The sequence below is a fragment of the Peromyscus californicus genome, unplaced genomic scaffold, assembly GCF_007827085.1.
Source record: "Peromyscus californicus insignis strain IS unplaced genomic scaffold, ASM782708v3 Scaffold_18__1_contigs__length_77618521, whole genome shotgun sequence".
Lineage (NCBI taxonomy): Eukaryota > Metazoa > Chordata > Mammalia > Rodentia > Cricetidae > Peromyscus > Peromyscus californicus.
In genome coordinates, this window is record NW_026294480.1 from 30803169 (window position 1) to 30823606 (window position 20438).

The following is a 20438-nucleotide window of genomic DNA, read 5'->3' on the forward strand; positions in this document are numbered from 1 at the left end:
TTTCGCGTTTATCACAAAATATGGAAATAATAATCCCCCTCCGTCTACTTTCTTTCCTATTGGTTTTTAAACTCTTTGAACAGAACACTGCCTTATGACCCTTTTGCATCTGAGAGCACTTTATACTCAAGACTTATTTGACAACTGGACCAAACTTACTCAAAAGACGTTCTTAGTAAGGACTTAGATATCTCGACTGTCCCTCTACTATTCCTTTATGTCTCAGGAAGTGAGATATCCACATACATTTAGAAATGAAATGACAACCTTGGCTCATATTGCTGTTAGTTTCTTTTCTAAATACACAGATGAAACCCGCTCATAAAGGCCTGCAGAAATTCTGGGAGGGGAAATGCTAATTAAGCAATCATTCTAATGCACCTCAAATGCTGATTCTGGTTACCTCTGCCAGGCAATGAGGAACTCCGAGTTCTCAGACTCGTATGAACTGTATGTGCATTATAAAGGGGCAGGCACCTTTCTACATTCTTTAAATGCCCTATTTGGCTTCATTCTCATGACAACTACTCTGAAGTCAGTGTCACTATGCTCCCTCTTTTTACAATAAGACACCGAGGCACAGGGAGGTCACACAGTGAAGAGGCAGAACTGGGAAACCCGAACTCGGCACCACCTACAAATCTCAGCTCGGGAACACCACACTCAACTGTGACCTCCACAACAGAAGACTCAGGGGTCCAGGGCTCCAGCCCCTACCCTGTCACTAAAATGATGGCAGCAGGGTCCAGGCCACAGACAAACAGTCGGAAGGTTCAGTTTTAGCTCTGGAATGACAGGACTCTGACTCAAGGTTGTCCTTAATTCCCATGTCATCCAAACAAAAGAAACAAACACAACCCTACAGTCACCGTACTCTCGTTGGACACCCTGTCAGTAACCTGGAGCAACCAGCAGTGGGTTAATGCTCTACTAGGGGAAATGCCACCTGCCTCCGCGAGTACTTGATAATCACATGCTGATCCGCTAGTCTGTGCTGAGGGGACGAAATGGAAAATTACTTCCATCTTAGTGTTCTCCTTCCAACTCTAAGTACACTTTTGATTTGTTGAGCTCCTAATGGAGCAGGTGCAAACTCAAACACACCCAGAAGCCAGCCAGGCAAAGTGGTTGTGGCTAGTCAAGGATAGTGCGGTGACAGGTGAGCTGTAGCTTCCAGCCTGTGCCTCTGTCTGTTTCATACCCCAAATGGACAGGGTGTCCTGCAGCTAGTTACAGAGCTTCCAGCTTTTCAAAAGTCTCAACCGCTGTCTTGTCTCATGCAGGCTCAGAATGAAAAAGCTGCTGTCTACAGAGTAGACACCTTCACCTGCAGGCACTGGAGGTGTCTCCAGGCTTTCCCCATTCCGAACCAGAAAAAGGGTTCTGCTATCTTAAAAAAAGAAAAAAAGAAAGAAAGGAAGGAAGGAAGAAAGGAAAAGAAGAGAAGAGAAGAGAAAAGAAAAGAAAAGTGAAATCTCCTTATTTCAAAATGCCATTTAGGGGGAAAATACTGCAACACCATTTGAGCCAAACAAAACACATTTCTAGGCCAAAACACTTCTTAGGGAGCCAGCAAAAAGCCTGCCTTAAAATAAAATGGCAAACAAACAAGAAACACTTCTCTTAAAATATAATTGTTCTAATATTAGATTTCAATGCACAGATAATGTCCTAAATATGCCTTAATGTTTTAGTATGTTTTTAGTCAGTATCTGAAAACATTTACCCCCAAAGAACTGTTTCTCCTTTATTCTCAGACCTCAAAGTCATAGGCATCAGTTTAGACTACAAATGCTTTTCAAAAGAACAGGGGCGGGGGGGAGGAGGAGAGGAGGGATCTCCCCACTTTCGACATAAGAGTGGAACAGAAAAAAAAACCCCAAGGATTTGAAAATAATTGGCTTTTGGCAGAAGTCCTTCAAAGAGGGTCATTTTGGTCAAGAAGCAGATTGCGTGAAGTGTTTGTGACCAAAGAGCTGAGGAGAAGCCCAGAGGAAGGGCGGTTCATTCTGGCTCTGAGTTTGAGAACCAGGCCAGCAAGGTGGGGAAGCCAGGATGGCAGGAACGTGAGGCTGCTGGTCACACTGTTTCTGTCGCTAATTAGCCTAAAGCTAATGTGGTTGCTCTACTTCCCTTTATCTTCACTCTCACCTGAATGAACCCCAATGCATGGTACTACCCTCTCCCCTACAGTGGGTCTGCCCCATCAGTTGAACCTCCCTGGGAACAACCTCCTACACAGGCCCCGATGTGGTGGTATTGTGTTCCCCAAAATACTGTGCACCCTAATAAACTTATCTGGGGTCAGAGACAGAACAGCCACTAGATACAAAGGCTAGAAAATGGTGGCACTCACACCTTTAATCCTAGCATTCCAGAGGTAGAAATCCTTCTGGATCTCTGTGAGTTCAAGGCCACATTGGAAACAGACAGGCATGGTGACACACACCTTTAATCCCAAGAAGTGAGCCCAGGGAGTGATGGCAAAAACAGAAAGATATATAAGGCATGAGGACCAGAAACTAGCTTTTAGCTGGTTAAGGTTTCAGGCTTTGGAGCAGCAGTTCAGCTGAAATTCATTCTGGATGAGGACTCAGAGGCTTTCAGTCTGAGGAAACAGGATCAGCTGAGGAACTGGCAAGGTGAGGTGGCTGTGGCTTGTTCTGTCTCCCTGATCTTCCAGTGTTCACCCCAATACTTGGCTCCAGGTTTGTTTTATTAATAAAGACTCTTTAAGATTCATACTACACCCCGAGGTTTGCTGTCCAGGTGATTTTAAATTCCACCAAGCTGAGGATCAGGGTTAAGCACTGGCGTGCATGGATCTCCACCCGGGAGATCCATAAGCCTGGTACTGATCCTGGATCCGACTCTGTGCAGAAAGTATTGAGAAAGTATTGACCTGGGGTCTTGAGAAAGGGATCTGGAAGACAGAAAGGGTCACGGTGGCCAGCTACACCCCTGACTTGACAAACTCTTGGACACCAAGAGGCAGAAAAAGATATAACATGTCTTGGGTTGAATGAGATCTTCTCTAATGTCCCAATAATGTTCGAGAACCAGACAACCACTCTGAATAAACAGAGCTAAAGGCTCCTCTTACCAGCTGACTAGCTTACTTGGTGTGCTATTTAATATGATGTCAACCAGGATGAAAGGGAGAGAGAGAACTGTGGAAGTTTTGTGTGTCTGTGACATTTTTCATTAATGTACTGGATAAAGGAATCCCAGCCACTAAAGTTGTGGAAGAAAAACTGTACAAAACAGCAAATCTGCCACGTGGTAATGAAGATACTAACAAAGCAATAAGTTAATTCACTAAAACAAATGTAACACTGGTACTCTCAGGGCCCAAATGAAAATGGCCACAGTGGTATCACATGGGAAATGAACAGATACAGGTTGGGGAGAGATTCACTTTTAGTCTAAAAAATAGCAACAGATTAAAATACACAAAATTACTTACCAAAATTATTATAGCATTCCTTTGTTGGCCATATTACAATGTAGGCCCAGATCCTTTATATGCAGCTTCTTAAGACTATTCAGGGAATAGCCTGTTCCTGTGGAGTTCAACAAAAACCTTACTCTTTTAAATGTTCTCACTCCATCTCTTCACAGGGACCAGCTACTCCCTAAGTATGGTCCCATCCACCCTAAGGATTGTGGGTAAGTAAGCTCCAAGAATCCCCAATCACATGCCAAATGTTTTCCCACCCAATCTCAAGAAGCACTATATAGAGGACATGGTCACATGAGCAAAAAGGGCAGCTTTTAAGGACATCATGGTTCCTGTCTACTTGGCTGCCACAGTGGTACTAGGGAAATCAGACAAATGTCCAGAGTCAGGCGGGCTGAGTCCCTCTCAGCCCTCACTTGCTGCAATGACCCCAGCCAATTCCATCACTGCACACAGTCAGTCCTTTTATGCCAAAATCTTCCATGGCTCTTCCTGGCCTTGAGGAAGTCCCAATCTGAACATGGCATAAGTTCTTTGCCATCTCCTACCAGCTTCATCCCTGAACCCCAAACCATGTTTATTCCATCCCTTCTTCCACTGCCCATGGCTCAAATCCAGTAAATGCACAGGGCTCTGCCTTCTTCTATCATTGCTCCACCCAAGACATCCTACCCAAGTCTCTTTAACAAATACCAACTTGTCCATCAGATCCCAGCTCATCTCCCTCAAATCCAACCCTCCTATGCTCCTGCAGCTTAACACACAAGCCTGCTACATGACGGAGTAGCTTACGGAACCATCTTACTCAGCAAACCGGATACAGTGATTTTTTTTTTCCCCCTTAAGGAAAATGTCATGCAACAAATATGACACTTTTAACATACAAAAACACAGAAATGGGCAAAACGAGCAAAGATACGAAAGCAAGATGGCTACCTTCAACAGAAGTAGAAACAGACAATTCCAACACTAAGGGACATTAATGGACAATAAACTGTGAACGTGATGTGAGATGCAGTCCCACATGATGGTTTAGACAAGGTTAGTGAGAATGACACCGGCCACCACTGGGAAAATGTGGAGAAGCTGAAACCCAACGGTATTTGACAGTCTCCGGTACCCTCACAGTGCTTTGGAGGTGTGTGTTGGGGGGGGAGGGGTGGTAGCTTTCATGTGCTACTCAACGGGGAAACAAAGGGGTTAAGTGACTTGCCTAGAGCCTCATGACCTGTAAAGACCAAAGCCAGAAATGGACAGTGACTCCAAGGTCTGAATTCTGTGTCATGTTATGATGCAATTTTACTTGGAAGCCAGCCTTTGACTTGACGATGATGATGGTGCTGCTGCTGCTGCTGGTGGCCGTGGTGATGGTGACAAATCGATCTGACAACTCTGATGAGCACTTATTGAGTATTCACTATTTGCTCAGTTCAGTGCCAGAGTATGGTGGCACATGCCTTTGTCGGGAGGCAGAGGCAAGAGGCAGGAGAATCTCTGTGAGTTTGAGGCCAGTCTTGTCTACACAGTGAGTTCTAGGATATACAGGACTACACAGACAAACCCTGTCTCAAAAAACAAAAACAACAACAACAAAAAAAAAAAAACTAGCCACTTCTAGAAACTTTTCTACAAGGGATATTAGATGGGATTGCAAAGATGTTCACTGGATGCATCCTCACTGTCTATGGGAAGACCAGAGTGCTTCTCAAAGGTCCCACCTCTGCAAGCATTCTGGCCACCTCTTCAGCACTCCCATGAATTTAAGAACTTATGTTAATTTAAGCAAAACCTACAAGCATTCATTTTTGAACTATTCTGACTTTTCCCCTGATGTCTATACAGTTCCTGCCAGCCCTCTCTCCAGATGTAAGCACAATTTGTTTCTTGCAAGTCTCAGACATTTGAGTTCATACCCAAACAGATTCTTGATGCACAGCCCCCCAACTTGTTCTCCTTAATCTTCCCCCTATCAAAAAACGGTACAGACACTTCCCAAAGATGGCTTGCAAAAGACATGGGCCGGGCGTGGTGGTCCATGCCTACAATCTCAGCACCCAGGAGAGGGGAGGCAGGAGGATCACCTTAGTGAGTATAGCTCAACCAAGACTACACAACAAGATCCTGTCTCAGCCTTCCCCCAAACAAAGCAAACAAAAGCACCCTAGCACTCTCGATTAACCCCTTCCTGCCCAGGATCCTCCACTTGCTCTGCATGCCTGGCAACTATGGCTTTCTGAAACCGAACACTGCCCACTATCCTCTCTGCTAGAGTCAGCCATGGGAGCCTCTTGCCTTCTCCATCAGTCTATGAAGCGGCCCTCGTGCCTGCCTCTGTCCTTGCTCCCCACACACTCATTCTGCACAGAGCAGCCATGGTCACCATCCAAAAATATCCATCAGAGCCTGTCACTGTGGATTTAAAACTGGGGCCAACTCTTATAAACACACTCCACTTTCTCTCCCATGACCCCAGCAGGCCCCATTCCCTTCCACGCATGCCTCTCTCCTTTCAGCCACCGGGGGACCTCCTTCTGTTCCTCATAAGCACCAGGCCTGGACACCCGCAGGAACCTGTACGCGTCACTCCTGCTACATGGAACCTCCTTCCCTGGATCTCTCCAGAGGTCCTATGTATCATTCAGGTCTGAGTCAGAACTCAGTTGCTCAGCAAGTCTTCTCCCATCACCCAGGCAAAGAAGAAGTGTCCCCTAGGGACCTCCCCCAAGGTCTGCCACCCACCCACACAGCCCTCACCCTTCACCGCCATGCCCAGCGTCCGGTCCTTAGGCCGCTCATCCATATCTGACCATGTGATTCTCGTTTACTGCCCTGGTGCTCCCCAAGGGGCAGAGTGAGAGAGCCAGCTCAACTCCTCAGTGCTGCAGCCCCCAGCAGTTACAAAAACTACCAAACACACAAAAAGGCATGGAGGAAATATGTCAAGTAAGCCAAATAAATGACTTTATAAATGGAACACTATGCATAATTATGTATCATGGTAAATGATTAATTAAGTTACATTTTTAAGTCATAAAAAAAAAGCATGTAAGTATATTCCAACCACAGCTTGGAAACATGGATATTAAATATATGTCTGTCTTAGGGTTACTATTGCTGCGATGAAATGCCATGACCAAAAGCAACCTGGGGGAGGAAAGGGCTTATTTCACTCACAGTTCTATATAACAGTTCATCATCAGAAGCAGTGAGGACAGGAACTCACCCAGCACAGGGACCTGGAGGCAGGAGCTGATGCAGAGGCCATGGAGGGGTGCTGCTTACTGGCTTGCCACCCAGGGCTTACTCAGCCTGCCTTCTTATAGATCCTAGGACTGCCCAGCCCAGGGATGGCACCACCCACAATGGGCTGAGGCCTCCCCAATTGGTCACTAATTAAGAAAACGCCTTACAGCTGGATCTTATGGTGGTATTCTCTCAACTGAGGCTCCTGCCTCTCTGATAACTCTAGCTTGTGTCAAGTTGACATCAAACTAGCCAATACAATGTATAAATATGCACAGGAATTAATCTATCATCTATAATATAATATCATATGGAGTTACCTCTGATGGTGGAGACTGAAACTTTAAAAGAATTAGTTTCCAAGCTTTCTCAATTTTTATAAATGATGTTACCTGTGTAATTTTTAAAAAAATATTTCCACTTTTTTTTTTTTTTTCTTGAGGCAGAGTCTCAGGATACAGCCCTGGCTGGCCTGGCACTCACTATGCAAAATAAACTCACGGAGACCCCCTGATCTACCTGCCTCTGCCTCCAAGGACTGGGATTAATGTGTGTCTACCACACCCTAAAGATAGGTCAACTTCTAAAAATGTACAGATGTAGAATAAAAACAAACAACTCCCACTGAAGAAACAGCAGCTAATAAAAAGAACAAGTATTTTTCTGATTACTCAATCATGGAACAAAATGATACAAGCTATACCAAAAGCCTTTCGTTTCTGATCCGGGAAAGAAATGTGAAAGTTACTGGAAGCTGTGGTTTGATGGCTTATGTCCCCCAGGGGTCCACTGGGACTGGCTGTAAGGTCCTGGGGGGGGGGGGGGTTTAGAGAGGAACTTTGAGATGTGGACCTTGGTGGCAGGTCTTCGGGTCACTCTAGGTGTGTGCTCAGAAGGGACTGTGGGATCCGAACTCCCGGGGGACCAAGACTAACACACAGACAACGGAAGGGCATTAATCTCCAAATCACACTGCATCACTCTTGTCTTTTTGTAGAGTTAAGGAGATCACGGAAAACCGGGTGAGGTGCCTTAAACCTGCAATCCCGGCACTTCCCAGCCCTTGGGGACAAGCACGCCTGGGCTACAGGGTGAGGCGCTGTCTCAAAAAAAAACAAAACAAACAAACAAACAAAACCTCATTTTAAAAAAAGTGCTTTTGATGACTTCTGTCAAAAGCACAAGACAAAAGGCAGACCGAGTTCTCTATCGTCCTGTAAGCATTTGAGTCTGACCCCAACGATACAGCCTGTGGGACCTAAGACAGCATTCGTGGCTTTGACTGTCGTGAGCCGGAAACTTCTAGAAGAGTCCTCTCTAATTTCCTTGAGCCTGGCCTTCAGGAAAGGCTTGGCTACATCCTACTCAGCCACCAGTCTGAGTCTGTGTGCCAATACAGCACAGCTGCTGTCTACCTGCCAGCACAAACCCCTGTGCATCTCGCTAGGAGAGGCTGTGGACAGCGACCCCACCCCCAACAGAAGCAAGCTAACTCCTCTGTTTCCAGAGGAGGAGCAGGGAGTGAAGTGGGCAGAGGGAAATGCTGGCATCGCTGGAAATATGATACAATGTTGACCTTGCTGGAGGCCCCTAGCTATGTCTATAACCTCCCGTGGGGACAACAAGGTCCACGATTCATGAAATTGTCTTCTTTTAGTTAGCCGTATAGGGAAATGAAATGTGAGGCCAGCATGTGTCATGAGGGTGACCTTTGTGACTAATGAAGCTCTGCCTTCATCACAGAACTTGTGTGTGTGCATACTGCAGATCCACAAACCGCATGGTGTTCACAACTGCCACCAGCGTTCAAAACTGTCCGCACACCATACATTAGAGCTAGTGCAGTTCACATACTGTCCAGTAGGGGCACAATTGTCCTTGTCTCACAGGAAGATCACATGCTGGAATTTCTCAGAACACCTGTAAATCCCACGCATCCCAGAGTTATTAGGAAATTTATTACAAAAGATGACTTCACAAAAGCATGAGCTCTCCCTCGCGGTGGCAGAAGTGTGCCCTTCACAGAAGACGTAGTAGCAGTTTTCAGCCGAGTAGCTTAAGAAACTGTCACCTAAGTTTGCTATAAGTCATCCGTAAATGTCAACAAGGTGACGTAATGGCGCTGCTGCTCATCCAGCAGGTTGAACGAGCAGATGGCAGTGTTTGTGTTCACTGAAAAGTCACATTGCATGCTTTCTTTGGAAAGGACAGGCCAGGAGGCCAGGATGTGCTGTTTGCTACCTTCCTTCAGTGACTACCACTCACTGAGTGGCCCTCCCGGCTCCACAGTGTGGTGGTTACGCCTGTGTGTCAGTCAAGGGGCAAGGGCACCTGTGTCCGGGGCACTGGGGCCTATCCAGTGCCTGGCAAAAAACAGACACACCCACCACTGACTGAGTCAGAGCTAACCTTGAAGAAAGCATTGCTTGCAGGACTACTCAAGACAAGTATAGAAGAAAAAAACATGTTTCAATTAAAAAAAAATAAAGTGTCACTAGGCCTGACGACCTCAATTAGACCCCTGGAACCCTAGGGGTGGAAGGAGAAAGCAGTCTCTTGGGAATTGGCCTCTCCTCTGCACATGCCCTGTGGTATGCACCACCACACACACATACTCGAACACAAATAAATAAATGCTTTTCTTTTAAAAACTCAAATTATTTCCCAGTGACCAGGAACAATCTTGTGTCAGGATGCCCTGGAATGGTTTTCGTGACCCATGTAATTTATAAAACAGAACTATTCTACCTGGAAATTCTCTAGTATTGAATTCCTCTACCTGGAAATTCTCTAGTATTGAACTATTCTACCTGGAAATTCTCTAGTATTGAGGACACTTAGTCGTCGTCGTCATCCTGTCAGGCTGGGTTATGTTTAGCAAGCCTTCTCTACTGGTAAGCACCAAGAGCTGGCATCATCACTCACTGGACAGGGAGCCAAAGAGACCCAGAACTTACTCATGTTCACACCGCACTGGGAACGGAAATGGGATTTCCTCCTACCCTGCACCGCACCACATGCTTTCAGATATTGGGAATTCGGGGAAGTTAAAAGAGCAATGGAGCTACAGTTGCTTCACACAGAAATGATCCCACCTAGTGTCTGGAGTGTGATCTTGGCATCTTTCTACGAGGTGTTATGAACTTGATCATATACATACTCACGCACGCACATACTCCCAAACCAACACTTAGATCACCCTATCCATGTCACCTTACCACCTGGCTTGTCAAATGATCAATGCTGAGCATCTGTCCATGTCACCATGCACCCCCCCTACATCACTGTCCCTCTATTACATGTGAATATCACAGTCCGTCCTATTCCTGAGCATGGAAGCTGTTTCCAGTGTGTAACTCGTAGACACAAAGTGACAAAAATAGTCTGGGCAAATTACAGGGGCGTTTTAGTATAGATATTGTGTGTATATATATTTAGTATATGTATTGTGGGGGGAGCAGCCCTCAGCGTCGGTCGGCAGCTTCTTCCCCTGAATCCCCATCTTAATTCTGATACATGCCACTAACTGAACTTCCCACCAAGTTGGTGACCCCTGTGGGAAAGACCAGGCTCCCAGCAGGAGCTCCCACACACTGGGGCTGTGGAGGCCAGACCATGCCTGTGGCTGGTTTCTATACACATGCTCTTTTTTTTTTTTTTCTTCCAACCCCTCCTGGTTTAAATTCCTAGGGGTAGAAATGCCTGACTAAGGGACAGGGCACATTTTTGAGGCTTTTGATGAGTAATACAAAATTGCCCTCCTGGAAAGTTACAACTCAAACATCCGCCAGGAGCACCACGAAATGACAATTTCCAGAGCCGGCAGGATTTGCTAGATTTGATTTCAAACAGCCAAATTCCGACTGGGCCATAAGGTTTCAAAACAGTGGAATCACTGATAAGATACATTTAGAAGAAAAGCAAACAATTCAAGGTGCAACTGCTTGACCTTAAGAGTATAAGCATTTTCAAACAGTAGAGATAAAATGTTAAGGGTACCAGGTACTAGCAGATTGACAGGGTGACTCCAGGAACATCCAGTGCACAGCCAGAAAGGAACAAGATGCAGTCTCATATGCCAATCTGGATACTGCTAGGGTTTGGGTTTTAATAGCAGCATACTCAATTTTTTTTTTAAACAAGAAACTTGAGAAACGATATATTCTTTCGTAATTGTATAAATGCTCTTAACAGCTAATGTAATAATCCAACAGGCTCAAAATTCATTTTACATATTTATTTATTCAACAAATATAGGGGTGCCTGCTGTGGGTTGGACACTAGGCCAGTGATGAGGACACATGGAACCCGACATCGGTCGACTCCTCAGGGAGATGCTACCCTAAAGAGAACTCAGAATCCTATAGGTTAGGATGCCAGTTGCCGGTGGCTGTTCCTGGGCAAATTGTAACACCTTTAGGGACACCCAGAAGCTGACCTGGAGATCTGGGGGCCCTCTGACTCTTAAGTTCCACAGTGTGACTAGGTTGTTTGAATCCTTAATTTTATATTTTTCTAAGAGCTTACATTTTCATCTCTATCTAGATCTTGCACAGGCTCTCCCCTAAAGCCTTTTTTTTTTTTTTTTTAATCTACAGTAAAACTGTTGATCCAGGTACCTTAAAGGAGTAAACACAGGGCAAAGTTCCAGTCAGATGATTTATGCTCTCAACTTTAACTGTTTCTTTGGAGAAGTTTCTTGAATGTTCTCACCTTATTCACATGCATGCTATAAATACAAAGGCATAAAGAACAGTGTAGTGGTGGGTCTCCAGATCCGCTGTGTGGAAACAGCTGGCATCTTGTCATCATGCCTCAGTGTTTATGGTGGCACTCCAAGTGGCCCCAGGGGTTAAAGGCATGTAACTTCTGGCAATAGATTCTCACCTTCATCTTACCCGCACTGGAGCTCAACCAACCCACACAATTCTGTCTACAAAATGATTACAACTCAATTGCCCCGTTAGCATTTTCTAATATTAGAAGCGGGAAGCACTACATCTGTCACCACTTGTTATTTTCCACCAGATGTTCACTGTCCTCCGATCTAGGGACTCCTTGCAGAAGTCGGCTTTGGGGAGCAGACATAGCACCCAACCACACACACCTTCAGGAAGTAATATCGCCTCCTAGTGGCCCTTCAAGATACTACCACTTAACAAGACAACTTGAGACATGTATGCTGATTCCAATTTATTCAGCCTTATAAACCAAAAGAATTAATAATAGCCAAGATTTTCCCACCATTCAAAAGTATTCGGGAAAACAAAACAAAACAAACCCACCAGACATTTTTCCTCACCTTCCAACTAAGTAGCAAAAGGCATGTGAGTGCCAACTTAAGTTCCCTCCAGCAGCAGCTGCAGCCACATGTGACTAGAAGGAACATATATGTGGTATCACTCAAAACAATGTAAGACAACTGAAGCTCTGTCCTTCTGCAACTCCTAAGAGGACTGCAGAGCAACTGCTTGAAAGTGCTTGAATTTCTAAGCCTCTGAACTCCTCACACTCCCTCCACCCCCAGCATCGGCTACTTGCCTGAAGTGAAAAACATGAAGATGACCAGGGCGACTGTGCTCAAGACTGAGGCATTTAAGAATCCATTCTCTTCTTAGCGTCTGTACAGGCTGTACCACACCGAGTTGGAAAACACAGTCATCTTATGTGGAAGCACGTTGCGATCATCAGGCCTCAACCAGTCAGAATAGAAAATTTAAAGAGATCAAACTCCCGTTCTGCAAGATTACAGAACCCCTGATGCAGAACAGGAGCCCAACAGTCAATCAGCAGGAAGACGGGACTCTTACTACATCGCTGCAACAATTGCTTGGCATCAAACCCGTTTCCCAAGCTTTCAATTAATATAAAGGAACATATATTTAGAATGGCAAACAGATTAGGAGTTGGGAAGAGGAAATACCACAAGTTCCTGCTATTTCCCAAAATAGAGCAGGCACACACACATTCCTCCTGTGAGAATAAAGTACCTGAGCCTAACACACACTTCTGAACAGCTCATTAGTCAGCCGCATGCCCAAAGAACCTAAACATCCATCCACACACACAAAAAAAGGCGTCTGAAACTGTTATTCCCATGTAAATGGCTACTCCACTGGAATCAACAATGAAAATTCGGAGTACATCTCTCTTGGAAATCACCACGATTTACTAAAAAGAGCTTTGTTTTGTTTTGTTTTGTTTTGAGCATTTCCGACTTGAATTTCATGGCAGAAGAAGGAGTACAACTGTCTTGAAGCCCCAATAGGAGAGTGTGTTAACTGTAACAGACATGGTAAGGTCAAGGGCCAGAACCAAGACTCCTAACTAAGAACTGTGGCCAATGCTGGATGGTGGTGGCACCCACCTTTAATCCCAGTAAAGGCAAGCCAATCTCTGTGAGTTCGAGGCCAGCCTGGTTACACAGAAAAACCCTGTCTCCAAAACCCAATAATAATAATAATAATAATTTTGACCAAAAACCGGGCAATGAATATGGATATGATAAGATAAAAAAGGGAGATTATGGAATCTACTTTTAAAAAGGAACTACTTGTTTTAAATAGGATAAGTAATGAAATTTTTTTTGAGTTTACCAAATGTTACTGGACTGGACATTGTTATATATTAATGGAGTTAATGTCTGAATCTGTCAAATGTTAATGGACTAGACATCATTAATGTAATCTTGACTGTGTATATTGTATATACTTATTGGATATAATTTTTCTTGTATTAGTTATAAACTTTTTTAAATTTTAGACAAAAAAGGGGAAATGTGATGATATTGTGTTCCCCAAAATATTGTGCACCCTAATAAACTTATCTGGGGTCAGAGAACAGGACAGCCACAATATTAAACATAGAGGATAGGCAGTGGTAGCACGCACCTTTAATCCCAGCATTCCAGAGGCAGAAATCCCTCTGGATCTCTGTGAGTTCAAGGCCACATTGGAAACAGCCAGGCATGGTGACACACGCCTTTAATCCCAAGAAGTGAGCCTTTAATCCCAGGGAGTGATGGCAAAAACAGAAAGATATATAAGGCATGGAGACCAGAAACTAGAAGCATTTGGCTGGTTAAGCACTTGGCTGGTTAAGCTTTTAGGCTTTCAAGCAGCAATTCAGCTGAGATTCATTCTGGATGAGGACTCAGAGGCTTCCAGTCTGAGGAAACAGGACCAGCTGTCGAGGTGAGGTAGCTGTGGCTTGTTCTGCTTCTCTGATCTTCCAGCATTCACCCCAATACCTGGCTCCAGGTTTTTTCTTATGAATAAGACCATTTAAGATTCCTGCTACAGATTATTTTTTAAACTCTTTATTTACTCGCTCATTTATTCAACAAGTAAAGCCCACAGCAGGTGGGGTCTCTGCTGCACACTCCTGAAGCCACCAGCCCATGGAGGAATCTTCCCTCCTCCACTTCTGCTGCACATCTTTAAACCACATGCAGCACATCGATCCCAGAACATGCTAGCAGGCTCCCCTTCTCCCCCACCATCAGCACAGCACGGGGGTGGCCCTAGGTCACCTAGCGCACTGGCACTTACAGTGTCCTCTGCCTGAGCTACACTTCCCCATTCACCAAAATCACAGGCTGCTTCTTCTGAAGAATTCCGGCCTTGGCTCCAACATTTCTACCCAAGAGATTCTTCTTCGGCCTCAACCCTCAGGCAGTGTCCTCACCATGGCTCTCTCTAACTCAGCCATGCTATGTCCTTGTTTCCCTGGTCCTTACCACTACCTGATATGATCTTCACTGTTCCCTGGATTTTTCACTCTTCTCCACCATTCGGATGGAAACTCATGACAGCCAGTCTGTTTATCCTGTACACATCTGGATCTCAGTTCCCCTGAAAATTGCTTGGAATATTAATAGAAGACTGATAAACACCCATTTATTAAGAACAAATATGGATAGTATTAACACTTTTGTATTGATACCACAATGTTAGGTCCCAAATAACAAAGAAAAAAGGCAACACCCTAAATACTAACAGAGTCAATGGGGCTTTAATTAATTTTTTGAAAGGATCCTCACAACTTATGGAAGAAAAAAGAAAAACAAAACAAAACATACAACCTCCACATGTGGTCACATCAGGCTACATAATGCAGCATGCCCAAGTGCTAGCATTAGCACTACTTAACCTCTACAATTTATTCTTCTTCAAAAATCACTCTAAGAGATGCCAAGGACAAATATTTTTAAAAGCATCCTTCCCCCAAGAGTTGGCAATAATCCTTTCCCAAACTATAAAGGTGTGAAAGCAATTTCTTCACATTGAAGTATAAGAAAGTGGTGATCTACCACAGAAAGCACAGATTTTATCCTAGTGACAAACAAATTTTCTGAAACACAAAACCATTCTGTCAATTTAATAAAAGGCATGAGCCTTCAATGCATATTCAAATCACTTAAACTCTTGAGATTTTTTTTTTTTTTTAAGACAGGGTCTCATTATATAGCCCTGACTTGGAACTCCGTTGCCTATGCTGGAACTCACAGAGTTCCACCTGCTCCTGCCTGCTGAGTGATGGGATTAAAGGCACCACCACATCTGGCTTGGTAGATTACTCTCATAATTGCACATTTGTTACGTTCTGCTGTTGAAACAGGGCCCAAGCTGTCATTAAGGGAATGACTTTAGGTCCAGACCATCAAAGCTCTCACTTCACAGCAAAGATGCCACAAATCCCTATGGGTCACTCTGGAGTCAGAAAAGCAAAGAATGTGCACTGGGCAGAGCAGGCATCCACTTCCTGCAATGTGAAAGAAGCAACTCACTGCTGTCTTTGGGCCCTGCCCTGAGAATAACTGAAATCCACTTAAGAGCCTCAGAAAAAGAAAAAAAAAAACAAACAAAAACAAAAACAAAAACGACTTTACAACTTCACAGCAAGATATGAGAAATAATGTGTATACCTATCAAGAGAGAAAAACTTAAATAAATTATGGTTCATCCTTAATGGAGTTCTCAGCTGCTGTGAGAGTAAGGTAGCTTCCCTAGAAGACTGAGGGAGACTGTCAGGATTTAGGACTCTGCTCGAGAGTGGAAGAAGCTGACAGAACAGGGCAGACAATGTATCCCAGTCAGTCAGAAAACAAAAAGAGCACAATGTTTGCAAAGCATTTGGCTACATTTGGAGAGAGAGAGACAAGAGCCAGGAAGCCCTGTTCTTACAGATGCTGTGAGGGTGTGGTGGGATAGAAGTGTGCTTTTTACTCTGAACTTTCTGGAACTATTGAATCTTCTCCCGATATGAAGGGACATCCCACCAATAATATAATAACATCTTCACATGATCATTTATACTAACATCGACCTCAAGAATGAGTCTTCAGAAGCAAAAGGGTCTTTTTGTTTGTTTGTTTGTTTTTAAATCAGAGAAGTTTCATTGGGTTTAACAGCACAGCGCCCAGTTCTCAGTTCCCAGAAGAGAATCCAAGTCTCCACTAATAAGAGCAGAGCGGCTTGTGATCTCACCTATTACAAAGCAAATATACCTCAGTTCAACTCTGGGAGAGCAAACAGCTGCTCAGGCCTCCTTGAAAATATACCTCATATTTAAACTGAGCTTAAACATTCTCCAATGAAGCCTCCAAATGAACAGTTTCCACCTTTTGTAAGACAAAACAGTCTGAGAAAAACACAAAGAGCGCAATCTAGTGTTTTTAAAAGCACAGGCTATGCTGAGGTCTGCTTTCCTCAACCAGGCTTAGATTAGAAGCCTCTGCTCCTAGTGGAGTATGACTTCAGATAGGTGTCAAAATAATCGTGTAAGGGGAGGGGAGAGCATCAGTTGCAATAAACAATTGCTTGAGTTTTACACGGGGGCTGTTGGGGGCTGCTTTAAGTATAATGTGGGCACCACTTTTGAACCCCTGACTAAATAAGTCACAGCAACTTGACTCCAAGAAATTTTGTTGAATTAAATATGAAGCTGAAGACAAATTGGTTGACAAACTTTAAATTGAAAGTTTTGCTGGGAAAAAAATACTTTAAGGGAACACAAAGTAAATGCAAAGAACGTATTTCCATATAAATGTCAGTCAATAATGGCGCACGTGTCCTATCGATATCTGATTGCTTTAAACACACAGACAAAAACGGACACGAAGATAACCCAAGTGTAAATGAAAGGCTTGTGTTTTGGCAGCTGAAGACAAGGGGCCAGAATCACATTACTCAAGCTCTCAAGTAAGCTCACAACACATTCTGTGCAGTTGTCTATGCCTCTGAATTGACGATCCCAGCTTTGTGCTTTTAGACAACACATCAGGAAAGCCACCAATCATGAAGCCTAACTTTGCTACACTTTAACTTGGGGTTTTAGTAAGTTTAGCGCCTGCGTGACACAAGCACCTAGAAATACAGACAGGTCATGTCAAAATGCACCATAAAAGCAGAAAGGACCAGGAACTACTTTGCTGAGGCGCAGAGGTTCAGAGGCAAGATACCATCTGGCAGGTCGCAGCTCCAAATGGGGACTTAAAAGGTCCTTTCCCTCCCCCTGGTAACCTCTGGCCTTGGAACTCACTTGCCCTTCGCGCCGCACAAGTTCGGCGCGGTGCAAGTCCGCGCCCACGCGGGCAGCAGCAGGGTTGACCCTGGGCTGGCACGGGCGGCGCGAGCCCGAGCAGCGCTGCCCCAGAGCCGGGGACGCGCCCCCCCCTTCCCTCCCCCGCACGCGCTCCAGGCTGCCGCGCCGCGCCCCCGCACTCACCCACCGCTCCCGCGCCGCTATCTTGCCATCCCAGCCGGCCGCCGCCCCGGGGGCAGTCCGGACCCTGCAACCCGGGACTTGCAATCGCGAAGCAGCCAGCCCGACCACAGCCGCGGTTCCGGTGTCCCCGTCCCCCGCGCGGGTCGGCTCCAGCGGCCACCGGCGACGGGCTGCCGCTGCCCTCTCACAACCCCCCGAGAGCCACCGCAGCGCCAGGCGACGATAACGGCCGCGGCCACAGCCGAGACGCTCCGGCGCGGACTGCGCGCCCGGAGGCGGCGCCAGCAAGAAGCTTGGCGGGGGGCGCAGCACCCAGGCCCCGCCCAGGCCCCGCCCCGCGCGCCCCGGACTCTCCCCCCCCCCCCCGCACCCCTCCCCTTCGCCGGCCCTGCCGCGCGCACCGGGCGCGGGCCCGCGAGGTCGCGCCTGAGTCGGAGCCTCTCGGTCGGTCGGTCGGTCGGTCGCGCGCGGGCCCGGCGCCCGGGGTGGTGCCTCTGCTGAGGCTCGGGTCGCGCGGCCAGCCTTGCAAGGTCACAGAGCCGCGGGAGAGAGCGCGGCCGCCCTGCCGGTGCAAAGCCTCAGGAAAGGCCGGCCCAGCCCAGGCGGCCCTGCGGGAACCAGCGCGGCTCCCATACCGCTGTCACTGCGCCTTGCAAACCTTGCAGGGAGGAGGAAACCGAAGTCGCCCCGAAAATGCACACGGACGCCCATTCCTGCCTTAGGCACGTCTGTTTGCTTAGATACCCCACCCCACCCCGATTTTGTGAGTTACCTAAACTGCGCCGTGAGCTGAGGCGCTGACACTCAGGACCCCTTCCTTCTTGGTGCAGGGATCTCTCAGCTCATGAGGGCCCGCGGGAGCATTCTGAGAACATCCTGGAGCCATCTAGTCGTGCCTCCGAGGCGTGGTGGGCTTATTTGTGCAGAGAAGAAACGGATCCCTTAATGGGGTGAGATTTTTCCTCCGTGCATTGTTCCTATTTCCGCAGTTTCACTTGGCCTCGGTGTTCCTCCAGAGTAATGCACCAAATGAAATTAGTAGGAGAGTGGTTTATAGCGCAGAATCGTGGTTTGAAGATGTTTACTCTCTGTGCCGGACGCGTTTGATGGTGTTCTCTTTAGCACAATTAATTTTGCAAAGTTCAGAAATGTGCCAGATAGAGTGGCTGGCACGCAGTCACAAGGCTCTGCAGACCCACCTTTCCTAAGGAGTTTGTTTTCATCTGTGACTTATCTGATGCGCCAAGGCCAAGGAGTTTGTGAGAGACCTTTGTCTGAAATTCTAAACTCTAGCATCTAGAGCAACTTGCAAATTGGCAGGACGAAGCTTATTTTCTAAAATAAATATTCCGTTAATAATGTAACTCTAAAACGGGCAACACTGCGTGAAAAATAAATTCCTTATGCAATAATATCTTTCAAAATATGATCACCTAAGAGTGAGTGGCCACCTCCATTAAACTGCATATTTTGAACACTAACTGCCTCCTGCTGTCCATATGACTGTTTCTAGTCTGTGTACTGCCCCTGCCCCCATTTAAGCTCTACCATAATTGCCTATTTGTCCTAATTCTTTCCCACAGCTTGAGAAATTTATTAATCCCATTGGCAAATCCTGTCTCTTCCATTAGACACAGCACCTATGGCTCACAGAACTTTTAGGAGCCAACAAAAGTTTTTTTTTTTTCATTTGTTTTGAAGTCAGAAGAGAAAATAGATTTAAGTGTTTTAATGTACCCTAATATTTCTGTCTTTTGTACTGAAGGCACACAAAATACAAACGTTTAAAATTTGTAATAGCTAAAGAGACTCAAAGATATCTAGAGCCCAAGAAAATCGTGGCATATCTTTGTTGCCCAGGACTGCAGATTCCTTTTCCATGGAAAATAATTTTAAACCCCAGACAACATGACAGCATCATGGTTTGCACCTTATATAAAATGCTGACCTCCGTGGCCTTGCTTACTCTGCCTGCATTCACTGTTTAATCTGACAACACACCTGTGAACTGGGTTCTGTTCCCACATGTAGGGGCGGATGCAGGTTTTTGTGGGGCCTGAAATTTATGCAGTTTGGGTGGTCCTCTTAAAAGAGAAAACAAAACAAAACAAACCAGCATGTCCAACCTGTTCCAGCAGCCCTCGGCACTGGGTGGAACTAAGTGGACATCCAGCTGGAAAGAGACCTCTGTCTCAGCCCAGAGTGGTTAAATTATCTTACTTTTACAAATTGTATTAAAAAAAAAAAAAAACAGGCTCACATAAACACGTTGCCAAAGTTTTCTTGTATAGGGGTGAGGAAAAGCTACCCAGAAGCTTGTGCACCACAGAAAATCTGCCTTGTGTGCCCATTTCACAGGTAAGGAGTACCTGCATTATACTGAGGAATGGTTGGGAGAGTTGCAGTATGCACACTTCTCTGTGAGAAATTACAGGTTTTATATTTACATAAAATACTAGGTAGTATTTGCTATAAAGCCACTCACTGCTTTAAAAATACATCAGCAATATGGGATGTGACCAATCCATAACTCATTTGGGGGCATTTGATAAGATTCTGCAATCAGTGATGGCCAGAGTGAATTCTTTTTATCTGTCATATAAAAATGTAAACTAACCAGTATAGATTGTTAATGTATACTAACCAGTATAGATAATACAGCTCAATTGCAAGTGCTATGGATGAACCCCATTTTTATATACCTTTTCAGGAGCCAGTTTGTTTTTAAATACCACTCTCTATAACATCTACTATTTGCATTTTCATGTGGTGTTATCATGTTTGTTTGCTACTTAAATTGTAGACTACAAAGAGCCTGATACATCTCCATAAATGTCCGTCAAATAAATAATAAATAAATCACATAATTAGAAGTAAAAGTATAGGTTCTATGGCAAGCTGAAATTGAATAGGACCAAGGCAGTGAGATACTGAAGCGTAAATACTCCTCCTCTTCTTCCTACCCCTCTTCTCTATAGGAATTTATTTAAAAGCATGATGATCCCCA

General features: G+C 45.3%; 1 protein-coding gene across 3 annotated transcripts in view; it reads right to left on the minus strand.

Annotated features, from left to right (window-relative positions):
- Positions 1–18904, minus strand: part of Lifr (LIF receptor subunit alpha) — a 70158-nt gene extending 51254 nt beyond the window's left edge. For 2 of the 3 annotated variants that reach the window (XR_008219481.1, XM_052743191.1), the window contains exon 1: positions 17432–17732. The gene's annotated coding sequence lies outside the window, so the exon portion shown is untranslated. Of the gene's footprint in view, positions 1–17431; positions 17733–18203 lie in introns of those variants that run through there. The other variant, XM_052743192.1, reaches the window with a different exon arrangement.
- Positions 18905–20438: the final 1534 nt, after the last annotated feature.